Source organism: Ischnura elegans, chromosome 4 (assembly GCF_921293095.1).
Source record: "Ischnura elegans chromosome 4, ioIscEleg1.1, whole genome shotgun sequence".
Classification (NCBI taxonomy): Eukaryota; Metazoa; Arthropoda; class Insecta; order Odonata; family Coenagrionidae; genus Ischnura; species Ischnura elegans.
This window is the reverse complement of record NC_060249.1, coordinates 34,938,510-34,955,070: the sequence shown is the minus strand read 5'-3', so window position 1 is coordinate 34,955,070 and position 16,561 is coordinate 34,938,510. Positions and strand designations below refer to the sequence as shown.

The window sequence follows — 16,561 nt, the reverse complement described above, 5'->3', positions numbered from 1 at the left end:
AACCTTGTTGGTAACATATTCGTCGTCTTCTCTTTCGGAAAATCGTTTTCCACGTCTGGCTGAGTTTAACGCCGTCCACTCTGTTGAAATTTTGGGGGCATTTTTCAATTTCAATAGCCTCCCGAATTATTCGTCGATGATAAAATTTTTCTTTTGGTGTTAGCCCAAGAAAAATTTTATCATCGACGACTAATTCGGGAGGCTATTGAAATTGAAAAATGCCCCCAAAATTTCAACAGAGTGGACGGCGTTAAACTCAGCCAGACGTGGAAAACGATTTTCCGAAAGAGAAGACGACGAATATGTTACCAACAAGGTTATGCGCTAGACAAGAAGAGTCCGCTCGTCGCTCAAGGACAGGGGTGAGAGTTCTGCTGACGTCAACTCCGCCCCCCTCCCCCACTACTCCGGTGGATGGGGGAGGTGGACGAGTATATTAATTGACCACCGATTTCCGTAATTTCATTCATCGCCTGATGATGCGTCCTGCAACGGTCGCGAAAGCTTGCACGACAAAGCGCAACACGCAGCTGCACCCGGAAGCCATTATCAACAATATTCAAATTGGTTTGTTTTTTTCAAACCCTGCCACTCATTGGAAATCTTAAAATATTTCAAATTAAACACTTTTTATGAAACATTTTCAAGTTTTGAAGTGGTATTTATTAGACATGCTATATTGTAAAAATGTTTTACTTTTTTATTTTTTACGGCATATTGTGCATCTTGATAAGAAAAAATGATGCTTCTGTTTCAACAATCTTCCTATGAAAAATTACAAAACAGGTGTATGCCCTGTGATACACCAGGAGATTTGGCCTGAGGTTTGGTGGCCCACGGCTGGTCACTGCCATGTTGGTTTTACTTTATTTCTAATATAAATTTGGGCCTGAGTAAATGACCCCATTTACTATCATAACCTTATACCCTATCTTATCCTTAAGGCAAGCATATAGTTCACATGTCTGATGCAACAATTCAAATGGCACTGACTAATGGAGAGTACCAATAACTGAATCTAGCAAACGATGGATGACTATGAAGGATCTAAGGTTTTCCCGGCGAATAGACTGGAGGAAGAGTTCTCGGGATTCCAGCCGGCTCCAAGGGTTTTTCTGCACTGACGTTTCGAAGGCTAAGTCTGCCATCGTCTTCACATCGCATCATTTAAGCATTCACCCTGAAGACGATGGCAGACTTAGCCTTCGAAACGTCGTTGCAGAAAAACCCTTGGACCCGGCTGGAAACCCGAGAACTCTTCCTCCGATGGATGACTATGTTGCGAGCTTGCCCCTGCAGAGAGATGAATGGCATTTCAACCAACGGTTTACAAGCAAGTACGTTTTTGATTAGATGAAATCATTCCACAGTATTATTCGACAAATGACAAGTTAGTGAGCAAAAATTATGCGCAGGATAAATTTTTAACATCGACCAGGATTCGAACCAGGATCTCCTGAATTCACACCAGGTGCTCTGCGACTTGACCTGCAAAGACATTTTTCCCCTTAAGACTTTTGTAGGCTCTCCAAGACAAGATGGTTTATTCTGCCAAATATACAATGCCAAATGCTCTCAGACGCCAACGAGCTTGGCGTTAATTTTTTCCGCCACTGTACATTTAAAAACTAATAAAGCGCTGTTATACTTTCTTAAAATGTTGGTTTCATTCACCTTTTCCGTACTCAAATGTAGCAACTTGACCATGACTTGCCCCCCCCCCCTCCCACCTAGTCATGATCCTGGATACGCCCACACGCAGCAACATCGACTACCGATACTCGTGATAGGCTTTGAAAGCTTTATCAATTGCTCGCGGTACATTAACTACAAGCATCTTGAATAGGTAGCCCACGACTGGTGGCTACGATGAATGCCATTTCCACGTTCTGCCGTATTTGTTAATAAATGCACTTCATCTTGGTCGTCATTTAATTCAAGTGCCTCATTTTGTCGCTAACAGTTACAGTAACTTATCAGGCAGAGACGATTCGAGCATAGTAAACACTCAAAATAGCCAAATTCACGATTATAATGACATACAACTTGTAAAGTGACGATTGAAGGGATTACATGATAGCTTTACCGTCAATTTTCGCATACAGCGAAAAAGTGTGTAACGCTGTACTACTATTACTCTCGAACGCAAACGAAAAAGACATTACCACGACAGATAACGATTGAATAGAGTACGTTAAAGGTTGAATAGAATGCTAAATTGATTGTAAGTAAACTTCTAAACTCGTCATTTTCAAAAACCAAATAATTCTCAAACACTCACTCGACATCGAATTCTTGGTTGTCTGCGCGGGAAGCATCCGACGTGCGCTGATCATTTCACTCCTGATTTTTTTCTCGCGCGCATTTTGAACGACGTTATCTTACGTCTTCGAGAAGACATGTTGACATTGAACGAATATGGAAGTCAAAAGTTTGGCTAACGTAATCACAAAAAAACAGTAACGATTTTTCACTGCATAGTGTGACCACTTGTATATAATTATTTTATTTACTGCAAATAACATCTTCTTAAGATGTAAAATGGTACAAACCATTGCAATTGCAATGCATTGGTTTGATTGATACTTTGGTAATTACGAGGGTCGTTTGACTTCTTGCATTTACCGCGTAGTAACCAAAAAGACGACATTACTTCCGTTAAATAACATCTATTAACAAGCAGCTGTGGAATTTTGATCTGGTTGTCTTTTAATTTGCATTTGACAGCCATTGAAAGTGGACAACATTGGTAATTTTAACGGAAATGGAAAAAGAGTGAATTTTGTGTGCTGCGTAAACATTATATTTGCTTAAAAAACCGTAACCGAAACCAAGAAAAAGCTTGATAAACACTTTGGAAACTCTGCACCATCAATTTAAATGGTGAAGAAGTGGTTTGCTGAATTCCGTCGTGTTCATACCAGCACAAGTGAATTGGAACGTTCGGGACGTCCGTAAAAAAGGACGTCATGCTAGAAATCATCGATAGAATCCATGAGATGATACTGGACGATCGAAGAATGCGTCTGATTTGAAGCGTAAGAACTGCGTGAGATGACTGATGCTGCAGACATCTCAAACGAGCGGGTTCTTCACATTTTACATGAATTTTTGGAAGTTAAATATGTAATATCAGCGCTACGGGTACCGCGATTGCTCAAATTCGAGCATAAACACAACCGTATGACCACAGAAAAGGAGCGTTAGGCGATGTTCAGTCCCAATCCGAAGGAGTTTTTGTGCCGTGTCGTAACCGTGGACGAGACATGGATCCATCTGAACTCACCAGAGACAAATAATATTCAAGACTATTGGTTTCTGCGGGTGAACGTGCACCGAAGATAGCTATGGTTATTCTTTTGGCCAACAAGTTTTTCTGGACGAACGCGGTGTCATTTACATCGATTACCTTAAAAAGGGTGAAGCGATCACCGGCGAATATTATTCATATAGCTTTTGGATATTTTTAATGTGGATTTGTAGGGATAACGACCGCTTATAAAGAAGAAAAAAGTTTTGTTCCATCAAGACAATGCACGGGTGGCCTCGTGTGTAGTTACCTTGGCAAAAATCCATAAATTAGGCTAAGAAATGCAAACCAATCTACTATTTCTCAAGATTTAGCTCCCTGAGACTAATTCCCGTTTCCAAATGTGAAGAAATGGCTGGGCGGTGAGAGATTTGGGTCGAACCAAGAAGTTATCACTGAAACGAACGCCTATTTTGAGGGCCTTTACGAAAGCTGTTAATTAGAAAGAATAAAAAAAATGGAAAACGTGGGACTAATTGTATCGAGCTAAAAGGAGACTATGAGGAGAATTAAAACATATTTTTGCCGAAAAAATACATTTTCTACAAAAAGTCACGGACTTATAAAAAACCACCCTCGTATTATTGATTTTTTTTTGTCATCGTCACTATTTTTGTGATTACCTAACTCCACAGTATTTAGAATTCTTTAATGCACGCAAATTCAATCCTAAGATAAGTGTACTGCAGTCGTCCGTTACTCCCTTTCCCAAGCTAGTTTCTTCAGTTTCCTGATGTTGATCCTTTCCTGATTTTTTTCTTCCATCACTTGATGACTTTATGGAATGCCCGCATCTATACCAATCCCTTGAATTTCAAATGAACGGAAATATATATTAGTTTTTCAATTTATCTCTTGCTAAACTTATATAACCTGCAATTAACGGAAATCTTAAAAGAAAACCGGCTGAAATCGCCGACATGCGAGGGAAGTCGCGAGCACTACAGCTAAAGGCCCAACAGGGCGAGAAGTAGAAACCATTCCCTTCGAGAAAAGGAAAGCCACTCGTTGCAGGTACTAAAAGGAATTTCGATATCAATACCGGTGAATGTGCACATTTATATTTTTTCGATTATACCAGCTTAACCCGACATCCGCAGGAACAATTGAGAATTGAATGTGTTACGTAAGACAATATGTGCACTCCTCGAACTCTTCATCAGCATCATACGAGTATGTAGTAGAACGAAATAGTTGATTCCCGGCAACACCCTCCCTCTCACGCTAATATACGATAGTGCTGACTGTTGGTGTTTATTAATTTAGCAAGGCAGGACTATTGTCTACAAGATTAAAGTTGGAACAACATCAAAGTGGGTATTCAGCTATAAAGAAATATTTAGGAAAATAATCACTTCACAATGTGGCAACAATTCTTTAGAAATCGGAGCGATATATCAGCCGCAAACGGATTCCCGAGTTTACATTGTAAATGCCGTTTTAAACGGGGCATGTGATTTCGAAGGTTAGAACTGCATTCATTTCTCAATATGGAGTGCAATTTCGCGAATGCAAGAACGTAATCAGAATAGGGGCTATTTTTGCCATCTCCTGCCGATGAATTCTAGCGATTCACCGCTTTGCACGACGCAATTTTGACTGCGCCTTCGTACACAAGTTAGATTGTGCAATTACGTGTCCCGTGTAAAACGGCTTTAGTAACTCGCGTCATCTCTTTCGGTGATTTATTCTTCCTTCCGGCCGACATTTAACGTTTTCTCCTCCAAAATCCGACCGGCAGCATTGTGAAGGTAGGGACGGTCTCCGGTGACTAAGGGCCCTCGGCTCGGTCTCATAATGGGGCCTCACTTACCGGGAGATTCGGGGGTCCTTCCCCGCGCGAAAATTTAAGGAAATTGCCCGGAAATGGTTATTGACGATTTTCTGACTCATAAAATGTAATTGCTTGAAAATTAATAAAAATGGAATTTTTTTAATAAAAATACTATTAAAAATCAGAATCTCATTGGCTTTAAAATTTAATAACGCACAATGGTTCTATTATTTAATTTGTAGAGAATGTTTTCCTTGAAACTGCTCTTAAATCTAAAAAATCTCTGAAATAACCTTTTCGGATAACCTTTTCAAAAAAATTAATCAGGTTCTCTTTTATCTTCAGACGTATTGTTTTTTGTGAAATATTTTTACACGGAGTATGCATACAGTGTAAAGCGACTTGTGAAAACTTAGAATTTTATAATTGCAAAAAAACTTGGCCTCAAGTCATCTGAGTCTTTCTTGATTCACACCATTCCTATACGCTTGACGATAGAAGTGAGCGTTGTAGGGACCCCTTAAGCTATAATAGGGTCCCTCGACGATGGGCGATCAGCTGACCTGGCCAGACCGCCACTAGTAGTGACTCATTTATGGTACAAGTTTACGGTATTTACGATGCAGGAAAATCCTTGTGCACCCCTCCTAACTCAGTAGAAATGCCTAGGCAATGGCAATGATTATTATTAAGGAACAATTTAGCGGGGAATTTAACAACTGTAAACCTCCATTTCATACCCACTGCAGGGGTGACGTCATGGAAAAAAATTACTAGTCGCGGAACTTTCTTTAGAGGTGAAATATTACTCAGAGAGTTTTTTTTTATTATAAGTCATTATTTACATTTTCTTACTATTTTTTTTGTTTTGGTTACGAATGTATACATTAGTAATTTTTAGGCAACAAATTGATAAAAGTGTTACTTGACAATCATGTCTTTTTAACATGTGCCGGAACGTCGAACGACGTTCCGGCACTGGTTAACAAAAGACACCATGTACCACTGCACCGCAAGTTATTTAGAACATTTCTAGAATTGTCATTACAAAAATCTGATACAGATGCGACTTACCACTGCTAATGGGAATGATACCCCATATAATTCAATAATCGAGAATGGTGAGTAACCGCGTAGGCTAATGTCAAAAATTACGTACGTTCATCACCAATACTTCATGAAATTGAGACATCTTACCCTACATAAATAAATAAGAAAACGAAGCGAGTGTGGGATGAGGAAAACTTAGTTTAAGTCTTTCCATCTCGAGTATTTTCTATTTCCATCATCAGAAGTAGTATTTAATTAGTGTAAAATGAGCCCCAATGTTAAAAAAGTACACAATTTGGCATCGGTACAGTTTCATCGAAATGCCAATTTTCTGCCGATCTTTCCTAAATTCAGGGTTTACAATTTATTTCACATTATAAACAATCCCGGGGGAGCGCTTCGACAACAATTGAGGGGATGAGAATGCAAGGGGTACAAGTGATTTCTCATTCTTAACAGAAGAAACAGAAATTAGGTAACGAAAAAAAACGATATCAACAGCATATTAATTAGTGCATTTGATTTTCCACTCGATGTCAGCATAGAGCAGAGACTCAGTCGTATCCCTAGGCAACCAAGTTTTTGTATATTTCTTCTATCGGTTTTTGTAACTATCTCTGCTTAAAAAAATCACTTGTACCCTTGGCTTCGCATTTCTTCCATTAAAATATGATAAATACGGCACTATCTTGATTTGAGGAAATAAGTTAACTTTTGTGCGAAAAATCCACTGGGAAAAATCATTCGCTTTGACCGGGTAGCTTAACTGGCTAAATCACTCGACAGAAAATCGGGGGATCCGGGTTCGGATCCCGGTTGAAGGCGAATGATTTTTTTTCCCTGTGGATTTTTCGCACAATTTGTGTATTGCGGGTGACACCCGTAAAAGTTATCACCGTGGCCAGTCCCGGTATACCTAAAGTTAACTTTTAATGAAAAAAATAATAACTTCGCGCAAAATACAAGCGGGACAACTTTCTAATGATACTGATATTGATATCGAGCGAAAACGATTACGACCGGTGTTTTTTACACTCATCATGAATCTGAAAATTTTCGTTCAATGTTAAAAATTGTCATACCTTGGAGTGAGTGAGGGCGGCTAAAGGTGAACTTAATCACAAACCAGAAGCGCAACACTATGCCGTCCAGTCCGATATTTCAGTTGTTACCTCCGCGTAGGGAAAATCCGATTCAACTGAATGCTCCGGTTGGTTATAGCGCGCATCCGCAGCCACCGCAGCTGTCTCTTGCAAGTTTCGACGTGTTCGGTCTTGCTGGCTGCGAGTCGAGTGCCCGTCGAGAAGTCGGTTAGGGCGTTGCATGACCTTCCTCGCTTACTTCCTCCCCTTCCTCTTCCCATCCTTCCCCCCATACAGTTTGAGGGGAGGAGGCAAAGACTGATCGAGTCGTGGTGTAACCTTTTATTCTCCGAGAGTAAATACCACGAATTTTTTAAACACAGTGGCTTGGAGCCAGAAGAAGGCGGATTATGAGTGTAGTATTGTTTATAGTGGACAACAATACCGTCGACGATGTTCAACACAAAAATATTTATAAAAAAATAGAAATGCATCAAAAATACAAATAAATAAAAAAGACTTAAAAAGGATCAAAATGGTTGAAATTTCTACTTGCAAATGAAAAAATGATAAGATTATTTAAAAAAGAAATATACAAAATATTGTAGAATCTGTAAAAAAAATAATCTTTCTATCAATGCTCTCAATTTAGTGCACAAGTTTCAGCTATCACAAACAACACAGTACCCACGCAACACAAACAGATGGGCACAAAAATTATTGTAATATAAGCTGGCTGATTGCGGCTAACTTTGGTTACCGGTACGGTTGAAAAGCCAAATAATGCGAGTCTCGACGAGGTTGGCTGCGCGAGAAAATGGATTAATAGACATTTGATGCCGAAACAAGCCATGAGATTCATCCGGTTCGGTTCGACTGCTTCTCGGTATTTGATGATAATTCTCAAATGGACTTTTTCTTTACCTTTGAGGAGTGTATCTTCACATTGAGTTCTAATTTGACGTTCGTGTAAGTGTCGTGCGCTCGGTACTCTGGTTAATAATATTGGAGCATCAATATTTTGGCGTTGCTCGAATAATATTGATAAAAAAATATTCGGAAGGGGAAGGAGCTACATTTAAAAATAATGAATGAAGTAAATGTACGAAATAAAAAAAAATGTTGTGGACGACATGCGGAAACGATTCGTCTATGACTTTGCTGATTTGTCTTGGTGGTACTCGCCAGCGCCTCCCGATGATAATGCGTATGAGGCCTGATATGCGGAGACAAGTGATTTATAGATGTGCATCAATAGTTTTGAAACATGGTTTGTTAAGCTAGTAAAATAAAATCTTACAACGAGCAGAGCCACCTTAAAAATTACAATCTGTACATTTATTCCAGAAATAACGGGGATCGACTTCCCCCAGTCTCCAGCTTAATCTGCCGCTAATGAATCAATCCCATTGTCCTTCAACGCTTTTGCCTCCAAACAACGTTGGGAAACGCGGGACATACAGACCACCTACCACCATGTGGAACAAATCTCTTAAAACCGTTTTACAAGAGGCACGTAATTTCACAGGTGGGGATTGCATTTATTTCTCAATGTGGCGTGCAATTGCGCGAATGTGTGAACGAAATTTGAACGGGCTATTTTGCCAGCTCAAGACAATGGATTCTCGCATGCGTTCTGGCATTTCAACGCTTCAAATGACACAATATTGACTGCGCCGTCTTACATACGCCAGATAGTGCAATCACGTGCACCGTGTAAAACGACCTTCACAATCTTCTTCATCAACACGAAGAAAACGATAGATATATCGATGGCTAAGTTCTAACAACAAGTATCTAAAAAATAGCAACTTTTCAGGAGAGCAATAAAACTATTAATTTTTTTAATTGCGTATAATTTTAATTGATGTTAAAAACCAAAAATACATAAAACTGAAAAAGAAGCATACATGTGCAAACAAGGAGTTGTATTTTGCTTAAATTTTATTGTTTATTGTCCGTATTAGCAGTGTTAACTCAGACCGGCCAAATTTTGAGATACGTGTTATTAGAACTTATCCATCGATAGGTCAGTTGTTGACGTCATGGTTATCAGCTTATTCGTCCACGTAAAATTCCACTTCCATCATACCCTCTGCTTTTCCCCCATCCTGTTACACCTCATCCCATTATTTCTCTCCCCATCCAGTCTCATATCCTTTCGTTCCGTAGCCCTCAGGCCTACCTTGCCCACCCAACCCGCTCCCCTTGCAGCTAGGTTTTTTAGCATCAATGTTTGATTCAAGGGCTTACTGCGGTGCCGCCCGCATTGCTGAACACTGCAGAACTAAAATTATAACCATTTTTATATTATGAGATGGCATTGTCTTGTATACGTGTATTATCAGTTTAAGTAAAACTTTCTTAAACTTTGCATGCGACTTGATTATTTTTTTATTTCGATAATAATAACGGTAGCTCAAGATATCTTTTTTGCTCCTCCTAGTGTTTTTCTAATTTTTAAACGTAAAAATAATGTTAACCCCTCAAACGCAGCGGGTATTTAATTAAATCCCATCCCAGCGGCCGGATGAGATTTCGCCTTATTGGCGTGCTATCATTCAATAAATTATATATTTCATGACACATGATCATTATCGTCGAAAAATGTTGTGAACATGTGCAATATAATGCGCTAGTCTATGATATTTCTTCAAGCAAGTTTAATAAATATTTATTGTTTTATGTATATCGTTCTCTAAACTAATGAATACATTTTCAGTTCCCAGAGATTTAAATTTAGTTTAGATTTAGCTGCGAGATCTCTGACATTCCATGCATTTTTTATAATTACATGAAGTATTTTAGTGATTTGGGATTGAAAATTCATAACCAATTGGATATTTTCGATAGGATTACCCGTTTCGCCTACTTGAAAATTCATAACTTCGCCCATTTCTTTGACTTTGTTCCATTATTGCCGAATAATTTCACATAGATACTTACGTTCCGGTGTTTCAAACGTCAATATAAAAAAAATTTCAAATGGCATAACCTAAGTAATTCTGCTTAGTATGACACGTTTGGAAGCAATTCATGCATTAGCTCGCAACACATTGTTCACACCAGTACCCGCTGTCTCTTCTTTTCCCACATTGGCGCAACTGCACACCTCCTTAGGGGGTTTTCTTCCCAGCAGCAGCAGTTCTCCTTAGGAAATGTCATTCGGCGAGTCTTGGTAATAAATTATCAAAGGAGTGACGGCCATGCCCAAACTGTAAGTATGGAGTTGTTTATTTAAAAAATATTACCTCAACCAGCTGCACGCGAACTGATAATAGAGCCAATTTGTTATTCGTGTTTTCCCTGAAAACAGCATATGAATTTAGGACTGCGGAATTCAATTGTTTCCCAAATAACTTCATACAACACTTATTATGGCGTTTTCTTTTCATTAGGTAGAATGTAATTACAGGTCCTTGAGATCCACCCTACCAATGAATTTATTATAGCCTAACTCACAAACAGACTTCCAAGCCTTTTTTTGACTTTCAATACTATTCCCATTTCGTAGGATCCCCAACTGCATATAAATAAAAATAACCACACTTTTGAAAAATTTTTGAAAAGTGGCATGCCTGCTGCAAATCCATTTTACTTAATTTTGGCACTTAAAATTTGGGTTTCATTGGAAGGTCATGTTAAAATTTACTATATGTCAACTACTAGACAATAGCTTTTAATATTATTTGTATTTCACTGAGGCTTTGGGGCGATCTATCCCCCTCATTTCACCCCCATAGTTACGCCACTAGTCCCAAGTTATATCCGCCTTTGGTATCCTGCGTATCTCTGTAGGTTGTGAAATAGTTGATCGTTTCTTTCCTTTGTTTGCGTTTGGCGCAACACGCATATTGAAAATAGAACCTAAGCGCACAAAAAATTAAAATACAAGTATAAGACGAACTAAAAAATAAACTCAATTATGGAGAGAAGAGAGAACCGCACCGAATGTTCATTCGAAGCGCGTCACAAGACGGTATTTTTTCAACTATTAAAATTAAAATGAGAATATTCCAACGTACCGGAATCTGTATTTAAACACTCATTGCGTAGTAAATCGATACAGGAACCACTATTCTTGTTCAGCCAAGCACTGAAGCTTTTGAGATATTATTAACATAAGAGAGCTTTTCATTCTTCTCACTTCTTTTCTGGGCACCGCTTCTGTAAACACGTTTCATATTAACACTTCAAAAAGGATAAAACTCTCTCACTAACCAAACCAGCATTCTCTGAACTACTAAGGTGTACTAAGTATTTCGCGATCTATGTTAGGGAAAATAGAGAATATTTGTGCTGTGCGCGCGCAACCTACCCCCACCAACAACTCTTCCTTCCCTAGTCCTGGAAGAACTACTTGCCACAGATTCCCACGGTTTTCCCCTTTAGTCAAAAAATCATACAAGTGAGAAGAGCGACTACGGAACAAATGGAATGTCACATGACCTGTAGTGGTCCCCAAAATATACTGACATATGCACGGTCGCACTTGAGGTTGCCACCATCGTCTCATCACACGAGGGAGATTCACACGAACTCGTTGTGTGGGGCCCCCGATTCTCGGGGCCCCCAGAGTCTCCTTGATGGCAGTTCTCTACATAACTCCCTCATAGCGTTATGAGGGTTATGCTGTATGACATTATCGGCGATCCAGAGGACTCTGGGGCCCTCCTGAGCTCGGGGCCCTCGGCGATCCCGACCAGCCGACCTGGCTAGGCATGGGCGGTACTTGAAAAAGTACCGGTATATTTGTGATGGGAATTAAAAAGCAATAGTAGTACACTCCCGGTAGTACCATCGAAAAAATACCGGTACATATACTTTCATAATTGTCAAAATATGTTAATAAGTTGAGATTTAACGCTTGTCTTACCCTAATTATCCGGTATTTCGTCAAATTAGAGTATCATACGGAAAGAATGCACTGAAAAAATTAATTACTAGATTTTTTTACGAAAAGTTATCGGAAAACTCGACGTGTATGTTATAAATGGAATAGAAAACCCTCAATAACTCCACATAGAAAAGTTGTCATGGAAAAAACCAATATTGTGTTGTTGTTTATTTTGACAAAAGAGAGAGAACACGGAAGTTTATACAAATTTTTGTACTTAAAAAGATAAAGAGGAAGAATAAAGAAAGTAAACAAAACTGTAAGTAGTGATAAGATAATTAATTCTATCGCTGCATTACGAAAATTGACGACCAAAGCAGTACGTAGCGCAAGGAGTATGCTCTCGGAGAAAAAAATAGAATCATGATGATCGCTGAAATGAAGATCGCCGAGCTGAGTACGGCGCTGGCCCAGCGGGGACTTCTGTCGACGGGAAATAAAGTAGACCTGGAAATACGGCTTCGGCAGGATCTCATTGAATCCGGAGAAGATCATGAGAACTACGAAATTAATGAGGTAGGACAAGAAGAAAGTGTAATGTTTATGAAATTAACGGAACAAATGAAGGTTCAATCCGGAAACATGAAATTACAAATCGAAGAAATGAATTCAGATTTAAAAGAAGATATTAAATTTCAAATTGAATAGCAATCCAAAATAATAGAATCAAGGATTGAAGAACTAAGTGAAAAATGTAATGCTAGATTTGAAATTCAGGATGAGAGGTTTACCGATGTATATCAGAGAGTTGCTAACTTAGAAATTGTTGAACTTAACCTTTACACCGACCTTGAAAAAACATCGAAATTAGATGACTTACAACAAAATGAATCTAAAAGATTATCAAAATTAGTGAATGAATTCTTAAAAATGGTGATTTCGGAAGCAAATATTCCATAAGCTACTTCGATAGGACTGCCTCTTGATCCTAACGTAATTAGGGAAAGCCTACTAGAGTATTACGGTAGATTAGAAGAAGACCCGAAGGTATTTTTGATCAACTCTGAGGCGCGACCGGAGTTTAAGCCCCTTGTCGCATTCGCGGCGGTTTCTGGAACTATTTTTCCCGCGCGCTATGGTTACGAAATATTATCAACAAATCGTAAGTTTAATAAATTTTATTTGTTATTACATGAAAAATTATTAAGTGAAATGAAATTTAACAGAAAAATAGTACTTAATTGGACATTGTACGATTGTCGTCACCCAATGGTGTTTGTCAGGGCCCACGGAGTGATCGTGATATTTTCGCCACATGTATTCGTAGAGGTACGAATCGAAATAGTTCGCTTTGTGAGGAGTATTCTTCAACGTCCTCTTGATAGCCGACCATGTAGCTTCAATGGTGTTTGTGTGGGCACCAGTTTCAGGATCTTTGAAATTCAAATTATGCTGGACAGTTAAATGCTGAAAACCTTCGTTTTTCAAATCAGTCACTACACCAATGAGTCACTGTTTTATCTGTTACGTTCAAAAATGCCATACTACATACTTCTGCATACATTGTCCTAACCATAAACTAGTAATTTTTAGAATTTGACAAATACTCAGATGACTCTTGGAGAACCAAGATCCCTTCCTAACAGACCGTGAACATTCATGCGGATTAACTGAAGTTTGACTTTTACACACCCATTCATACCCATCAGTCTTCTTAGGCCTCTTCGTTAACTTCATTTTTCTTTCACACTTTGGACATTCATAACTGGACGCAATCAAACCTTCATTCATACACCACTCCAACACATACTTTTGTCCATACACTGGCAGTAAAGCGAAATATCCGCAAGAGTATTTGACTTCTTTCGCCAAACATTCGTCCAAATTCTTTTTAAAATCGACTTCGAATTGAGTCATGTTAGAATGTGTTTTGAAATGGTAAAATTGATAAAACGTAAGATTTGTTGATAATATTTCGTAACCATAGCTCGCGGGAAAAATAGTTCCAGAAACCGCCGCCAATGCGACAAGGGTCTTTAACTCCGGTTTACCCAACTCTGATTCCTTACTTAAATGGTCGAATCTGCCGGAGAATATTTATGTGCATTTGGTGTCACAACAACTGAAGGGACAAACAGCTACATGGTGGAATAACATAAAGGGCCTGGACCTGAATTTGGACGATTTTGGTATGGAGTTATGCTTCAGATTCGATTCTGATGGCGTAAGGTCTGCTGTTAATAGGATATTCTTAACCGAAACGCAGCCTACTGGCATGAGAGCTGGCGCATTTATAATCCAGAAATACCAACTTTTTATAAGATTGAATCCTTAAAAGACATTGGTACTGCTCTACCCTACATGATTTAGTTACTCAATGATAAAATGAGACCGTTGGTGAGAGTGGCGGCTTATCCGAAGACCTTTGACGAATTAAGGGAAGTCATTAGGAAACTAGAGGAGGAGTAAAAGAAGACCAAGACTTCAACAGACGAAAACGCTATTCCTCAAGAAAATGGCCTTCAGAGGAAATGTTTTGTTTGTGGAAAAACTGGTCACATACGAGACCGTTGCCCGGAAAACTACAAAGGGGCCATTATGTCCCTGGATTCAACGTCACAAAGCCCCAGGTCCCAAGAAGTACAAAAATAAAACACTGGATCACTAAGAATACAATTGGACAGATTGGGATTGACCAGGACAATCCCCGACCAGCCATAAAGATGTGTATCAAAAATGAAACTCATGAAGCTATTTTAGATTCCCAAGCAAGTAACACATTTATCTCGCATGGAATGACAAATGATTTTGATGATATTGAAATTTCTCTTGGCAACAGAATTATCGGTGCCGCAAATGATGTAATTTACATAGTACAAGGCCGAACGTTCCTTAGAGCAATGTGTTCCAACTTAGACATTGATATTCCTGCATTAATTATTGAGGATTTGATCAGCGATGTGATCCTTGGCCATGACTTCTTAACTAAATATGGAGTTGTTTTAGATTATAATACTAATGAGATGTACTTAGGGAAAGGTATCAGGACTCGTCTAGCTTGGAGAAACGGAATTTTTCTAAAAGCACGAACGATTGTGGAATCAATCTGGATGAGTTGAATGTTGGACCATTAGCACCCGAACAGAAACAAGCATTGATGAATATTTTCAACCAGTTTCCATAGGTAATTACAGAGAGCATTGCGTATATTTCCACCGTAAAACATGCAATTATTTACAAGAGTAATGAACCCATTAAACAGAGACCTTATCCTATGAATCCTGACGAGAGAGCATTTGTATACAAGAAAATACAGGAAATGTAGAGCGAAGGATTAATTGAACCATCAATTTCTCATTGGGTTTCGCCGGTTGTGTTGCCAAAGAAGAAAAACGGGGATTACAGGCTTTGTGTTGGCCTCAGAAAGCTTAATTTTCAGATTGTGAGTGATGCCTATCCCATGCCTGATTTGAAGGACTTGTTGAAGAAAGTTAGTGGTGCTAGGGTATTCAGTACTCTCGACTTAAATTCAGGATTTTGGCAGATGGAGATGGAAGAAGGTTCAAGAGAAATAACTGCCTTTGCTACTCCTCGTGGTCTCTACCAATTCCGGGTCATGCATTTCGGATTGAAAAATGCTCCCGCCACTTTAATGAGGTCAATGGATGAAGTACTCTCTGGATATATAGGCGATTTTTTGTCAACTTTACCTAGATGACATTCTTGTCTATAGTAGAAACGGATTTGAAGAACATCTGATGCATCTATCTAAAGTACTGGAAAGGCTGAAGATTCAGGGACTAACTCGCCAGTTGAAGAAATGCCATTTGCTAACCCCAAGTTGGAATACCTCGGACATGTTTTTACTCCTGAAGGTAAAGAAAGGCAACCAGAAAAGAATAAGGCCATTGAGGAATACAATCAACAAAAAACTAAGAAGCAAGTCCGTCAGTTTTTTGGACTTAGTGATTGGTAGTTTTATACCTCATTTTGAAGTAAAAGCTGCTCCACTGACTGATTTACTCAATAAGACAGTTCCCTTCAAAAGGACTGAACGTGAACAAAGAGCCTTTGAACAGATAAAGGAAAGCATTTGTAATGCTCCAAGGTTAGCACACCCAGACCCTCGCAGGAAATTAAATCTACAGACCGATGCTAGCGATCTTGGACTTGGAGCTGTACTATTTCAAGAGACTGAACAAGGTGAGAGGAGGGTTATCGAGTATGCTAGCCGGAAGATGTCACCAACGGAGAGGAATTACTGTACAGATGAGAAGGAGGCTTGAGCACTGCTCAATGAGCAGTGGTCTGGGCTGTTGGGAAATTTCGAGGCTATCTTGAAGGGAGGAAATTCCAACTCTACACTGACAACTCATCTCTTAAATGGCTAAATGAAGTGGCTGGAACAAAATCGAAATTGATGCGTTGGTCATTGGTTCTAGCGGACTTTGACATTTCTCATGTCCTAGGACCAAGTAATCAAGCAGCAGATCCTGTGATTGAACCAA

The 16,561-nt window shown here is 39.1% G+C and overlaps 1 protein-coding gene across 1 annotated transcript in view; it reads right to left on the bottom strand.

Moving 5' to 3' along the window:
• Nucleotides 1-2,315, bottom strand: part of LOC124157262 — a 29,211-nt gene extending 26,896 nt beyond the window's left edge. Inside the window, exon 1 of the mRNA XM_046531831.1 lies at nt 2,282-2,315. The gene's annotated coding sequence lies outside the window, so the exon portion shown is untranslated. The remainder of the gene's footprint in view (nt 1-2,281) is intronic.
• Nucleotides 2,316-16,561: the final 14,246 nt, after the last annotated feature.